The sequence below is a fragment of the Mytilus trossulus genome, chromosome 11 (genome assembly GCF_036588685.1).
Source record: "Mytilus trossulus isolate FHL-02 chromosome 11, PNRI_Mtr1.1.1.hap1, whole genome shotgun sequence".
Classification (NCBI taxonomy): domain Eukaryota; kingdom Metazoa; phylum Mollusca; class Bivalvia; order Mytilida; family Mytilidae; genus Mytilus; species Mytilus trossulus.
In genome coordinates, this window is record NC_086383.1 from 40,993,501 (window position 1) to 40,999,527 (window position 6,027).

The following is a 6,027-nucleotide window of genomic DNA, read 5'->3' on the forward strand; positions in this document are numbered from 1 at the left end:
CCGAACAGAGAGCAGAAAACAGCACAACGCCACCAAAAACAGAAAATCCAGCACCCGAAAGCGGGCTTCAGCTGGCCCCTAAGCAAAAATGTGAACTATTTCATCGAAAATGGGCGTCATACAAAACTACGAAACATGTAAATGAACCAAGATTGCTAAAAACATATGGTTACCTATGAGCTGTTTCAATGGCAATAATACCGAATCTTGACTTCTAACTTGTATTTTATACACAAGACTAACAAAGGGCAGTTGCTCCTGACCTGGGACAGGCTTAAATATTTCGGCTGGTTTAAACACGTTTTGTAAGATTTCAATCCTCAGTCCCTCTATACATCTAGATAATGTACAAGATTAAACAAACATACAGCGTGAAAACGTGTATGAATAAAGTGTGCTCGGTTCCAATCTTATTGGTCAGGGTTGCCGGTTTTCTTGTCGACAACTACGAATTCTCACATGTGGAGCAGGATCTCACCCCAGTGTTTGGTGGGATTCGTGTTGCCTTAGTCTTTAGTTTTCAATGTTGTGTCTAGCTTGTGTACTATAATATTAATTGTCTGTTCGGCTTTTGATTTTTTGGCCATGAGGTTGTCAGTTTATTTTCGATCTATGAGTTTGTCGGTCCTTCTGGACAGTGGTATCTTTCGCCCCTCTCCTTTATATGAATGGGTACTTACTAGTAGTATCTCTTTTCTTTTTATTTTTCTGTTAGATGCATGTTTGTGTTCTCTGTTTCGATGAGACAAACCCTATATATACACCATCTTCGCTACCTAAGGGTTACGATTCACTCCCGCTCTCTCTTCAAGCGAAGATGTATATACAACTGATGTTTCTATTTTCTTCGATAATGTTGAGCTGTATATATCACTGTCCAGAATATGTGGGTTTGAACACATACAGAAAAAAACAGTCTGTGTGTTTTACTTTTCATTCTTCTTGTTCAGACATATAAATAATCATGGATTTTTGATTATGTGATTACTTAGCCATTTTTAAAGTGATTATGTGATTACCTAGCCGTTTTTAAAGTGATTATGTGATTACTTATCCATTTTTAAAGTGATTATGTAATTACCTAGCCATTTTTAAAGTGATTATTTGATTACTTAGCCATTTTTAAAGTGATTATGTAATTACCTAGCCATTTTTAAAGTGATTATTTGATTACTTAGCCATTTTTAAAGTGATTATGTAATTACCAGACCAAATATATCATGATTATTTGATAATCTGAGACTGTGGTTTTAATCATTTGATTATCTTGTTTTAAAAAACAATCAATGATTATGTGAGTATATTCATTTGGAAAAACAAATGTGATTTTGTGATTACTTGGACACCCCATGAGGGGCCTCATCACTTAGTTTACCCAAAAATATATGTTTACAAAAATAAGTTTTTAAAAGCTTTTTACTAAATGAGGAAATAGAAGTCATATCTTGAATTACGGAAAAGTGGTCCACTGTCTGGTTAAATTTTCTGTTTTAAAAGCTTCTTATATAATCATACTGCATATTCTCGAATCCGCTTACACTGTTCAACAAAGTGTTGTAGTCAGCCAAGAACCAGCTTATACATATATTGCCTTGCCGCAAGTTAGTCTTGAATGAGGCGGGTGTTTTAAATTGTTCCGGGGTCGACAAACTTCAGACTTAGCGGGTGTTTATTTCAGGCATGAGCACCCGTTGCTAATATTATTAGATATTACTATGTTAGGGCGGAAAATTTGAAGATCTTTGAAAGTTTAGTGAAAATTATCAAATGCAACGTGTCCAATTAAATGAATGGATAATATAAAAAAAATAGCATTAAGTATAGAAAAAAAAACCGCTTAATTTTATCATGGATTAATTTATAATCTTTACTATTTTACAATTTTACAAATAACACTTGTTAAAAGTAAAGAAAGATCATATTTTTCCAACTCATTTACCTTAACTATAAGATGCGTTATCGGTTGATGGAATCATGGGAAATACAGAGTAAAAACAATTTAAAAAAAAAAATTATTACGGGGTTGGTGGGGGGGTTGAAGTAAGATGATATTTTTCCAATTCATTTACTTTAACTATAAGATGCGTTATCGATTGATGGGATCATTGGATATACAGAGTAAAAAACAATTTTCAAAAAAAAATATTAAGGGGTTGGGGGGGGGGGGGGGGGGGGTCCATGAATATGTTTAGTTACCTCCTATACATTAATGTCCTAGGAATGTAATTGGTCAAACGTGCCCTGTCATGGAGACCGTGTATATTTAATATTAGGTTAGTAGGGAGGCGGGGCTTATCTCATACACGGTTAGTATTGGTGTTACGTCCCTTTATATTCCATATAAGGTAGTAGAGAGGCGGGGCTTATTTCATACACGATTAGTAGTGGTGTTGCGCCCCTATATAAAAACAAAACGGTACTAAGAAAAAAAACCGTGAAGGTTTCAACAGACGAAGAAATTGATGATTCAGATTGAAATAAATTCATAAAACACATTTATACCTAACAAGTTGTTATTGTTGGTATCTATTTTTGTAAGATTAATGGAAGTAGTTTCTTCAATGCTAACAGAATTGAAGACTTGCTAAGTTTGATAGGTCTAAATTTTAAAAGTTAAGATAGTCGGTAAGATAAATTCGTTACATATACTGTCCCAGATAGCAAACATGTGTTGGGCCCACGTTGGCATTCTGTTGGCAACATTGTTGGGCCAACGTTGGAAAACTATGTTGGGCCACCGTTGGAAAACTATGTTGGGCCACCGTTGGAAAACTATGTTGGGCCACCGTCATTTTGGTCATCGGCCCTTCGTTGGGCCAACATGTTGGGTCTTTGTTGGGCCAACATCAGTATGCCAACAAAGTAAACTATTTGCCAACAATCTGCCAACAATGTTAACTGTTTACCAACAGTCTACCAACGTAGTCTAGTTTTGGAATTATGTTGGGCCATAGTTGGTTGTATTACAGTTTGCCAACGTTTTATTATGCTTCCCTTATTATATTTACTAGAACACACCCGCGAAATCGCGGGCATTCAGAGCGTAGTTTAAAGTATGTAAAGTGTTGTTGGAAGAATTTTGTAAAATATTGAATGACTGGAGAATTTCAGCAAAAGTATCATAAGTCATAGGTTATTGGGGACGGAATTTTTTTCCCCTCCTCCTTTATTTCCAATATTCCCATTTTTGGGTTTCTATCAATTTCAATATGAACATACATTTAGTATGTTATGAACATTCAAGTAAGAAGCCTGTAATTCAGTGGTTGTTGTTTGTTTATGTGTTACATATTTGTTTTTCGATCATTTTTTTGTACATAAATAAGGCCGCTAGTTTTCTGGTTTGAATTGTTTTAAATTGTCAGTTCGGGGCCTTTAAAGCTGAGTATGCGGTATGGGCTTTGCTCGTTGTTGAAGGTCGTACGGTAACCTATAGTTGTTAATATCTGTGTCATATTGGTCTCTTGTGGAGAGTTGTCTCAACATGGCAATCATACCCCATCTTCTTTTTTTGTAATCAATGAATTTTGTAAAAGATTTATGACTGGAGAATTTAAGAAAAAGTATCAAAAGTTCACATGAACATTTTTAGCGCTTTTCTGTATATTATGAACATTCATTACTATATGAATATAGTGTATTTACTTTCCATTCGAAGTTTACTAATCATAGGCGGATCCAGGGGGGCATTGGGGGGCCCGCCCCCCCCCTTTTCGTAGGAAAAATTTGGTTGATTATATAGGAAATCATTGAAGCATGACTGGAGCGGGCCCCCTCTTAGGTCAGTCAGTGGGCATCCACCCTTAGGAAAAGTTCTGGATCCGCCACTGCTAATCGATCCATAGTGGTCATTGATATAGTATACAGACCCTCTCTATTTAATAAACTCTGTGACTGCCATGGATAGTAAACTTGAAAATGATAGCAGATAGAATTCTAAAAATACACTTTATTATTTGTATATATGGTCTATATATGTACAGAAAAACGCAAACCGGAAGTCTAATCTGACTTAAAATTTCGTCCAATGACGGGACAATATCCGGATGCCTTTTTTCTTGTTTTTCTCCAAAAATAACTCAATCTGATTAATCATATGAATGGATGACAAATGGCACTATGCACTGTACCTACAGGACACAGAGGCGTGTTGATTAATTTATTGTGGAAAGAAGAGAAGCGACAACCAAAATGAGGTCTTCTCGTTTAATAGCATAGATTAGTAATCAGTATATTATGGTCAATACTGTATTGTATATTGTATATTGATATAAAATATACATCCGCCTATCCACTCGTGTCAATTGATCAGAAGAATGTAATGGTTATTTTTCAAATGAAACTATGTTCAAATTTAATTTATTTGTTTGGGCTGGTTTTAAATATTTTTTATTTGCGCAAAAAAATATTCAAACATTAAGATAAATACATTTAAATGACTACACAGATTTGAAAATATTAGATAAAGAGAATGAAGAGCACATCTTTTTGTTTGCACTTTGGAATAATATTTAAAAAAAATAAAAAAATCTGTGGTATAAAATGGGGAGATAAGTACTTAATACGTTGGCATATTGTTGGCACAATGTTGGCTTATATTTCAATATTGTCATGAAATATATCCTAAGAATGAGCATTCAAATAGAGTTTGTTTAAAATTGGTTCAGTGGGATCAGTCAGAAGATCTTACACTGAACCAATGGACGACATAAGTCGAATATCATTGGACCAACTACTTAAATAACAGTTGGTAAGAAAATGTTGGGCCAACATTTGGCCAACGATACAAAAATGACAGTTGGTGCTATTTAAAGTTGTTGGGCCAACGAGGGGCCAACAGTGTCAAAATAACTGTTGGCTGAATGTTGTTGGACCAACACTGGTCTCTTGTTGTCCTGCCAACGCCAACTGTTTACCAACTGTGCCAACTAATCACCAATGTTGGCCCAACAAAGTATTGCTATCTGGGGTGCTAGTGACCAAATACGTTATATATGGGGTCACCCCATATGGAATTTACTTACCCCATATATACCGTATAAGGTCACTAGAACACTATATGTAACTAATAATAATAGAGAATAATTGGGAATAATGATATAGAAAACCTAAAATTAGTCTAAAATTGACAATCAAATCTGGTATTTCTCAGTTATGATAAAAAAAAAAGTGTACACAATCGTTTTACCTACACTGTCAGGTAGAAATGGTAGAGAAATGCATTAATTGTTATTCGACCTTTTTTCCTCAATTGATACTCTTCAATTATGCTGAACAGGCATTCTATTCTTTTCATTTACTAAACAAACGCAACCCATCTCCAGCTTATGGTCAATTTAAAAGGCCGCATTGAAACTGATTCATATAAACATAGTGGCGGATCCAGAAATTTACATAAGTGGGGACCCATTGACTGACCTAAGAGGGGGCCCGCTCCAGTCACGCTTCAATGATTCCCTATATAAGCAACCAAATTTTTTCCCAAAAAAGGGGGGGATTTTCCCAAAAAGAGGGGGGACCTGCCCCCCCCCCCAAAAAAAAAAAAATCCGCCTCTGATATCATAGAATTATTGTCATTGACTTGAATCAGGCAGCTTGTGAGTTTTGTGTTTTTTTTTCAAATTTGAACCAAACTAACTGTTAAAAGGGGGGGCAAGGGGTATAACTGTTATGCTGTTATGGGGCATTTTAATTCTTTGTTATCTGTTATTCTGAAAATATATTTACTGTTAGTTGTTATTGTCTTATTCTTTGTTAGCTGTTATAGGACTATTATCTATTTTGTTATCTGTTATTGTGAGAATCTATTTGCTGTTAACTGTTATTGGAAATTGGAATGTTAGCATTTTGACAGCCAATCTTCCGTAGAAATTGAAGATAATTGTAAATTGTGATTTGAACAGGATAAAAAAAGTGTGATTTGAACAGGATAAAAGTCTCATTGGCAGGCTTACCACATCTTCTTACAATGTATATCTATTGGGATCTTTCTACTGGTGATATCGGGAGGCCCTGTATTTGCAGGAG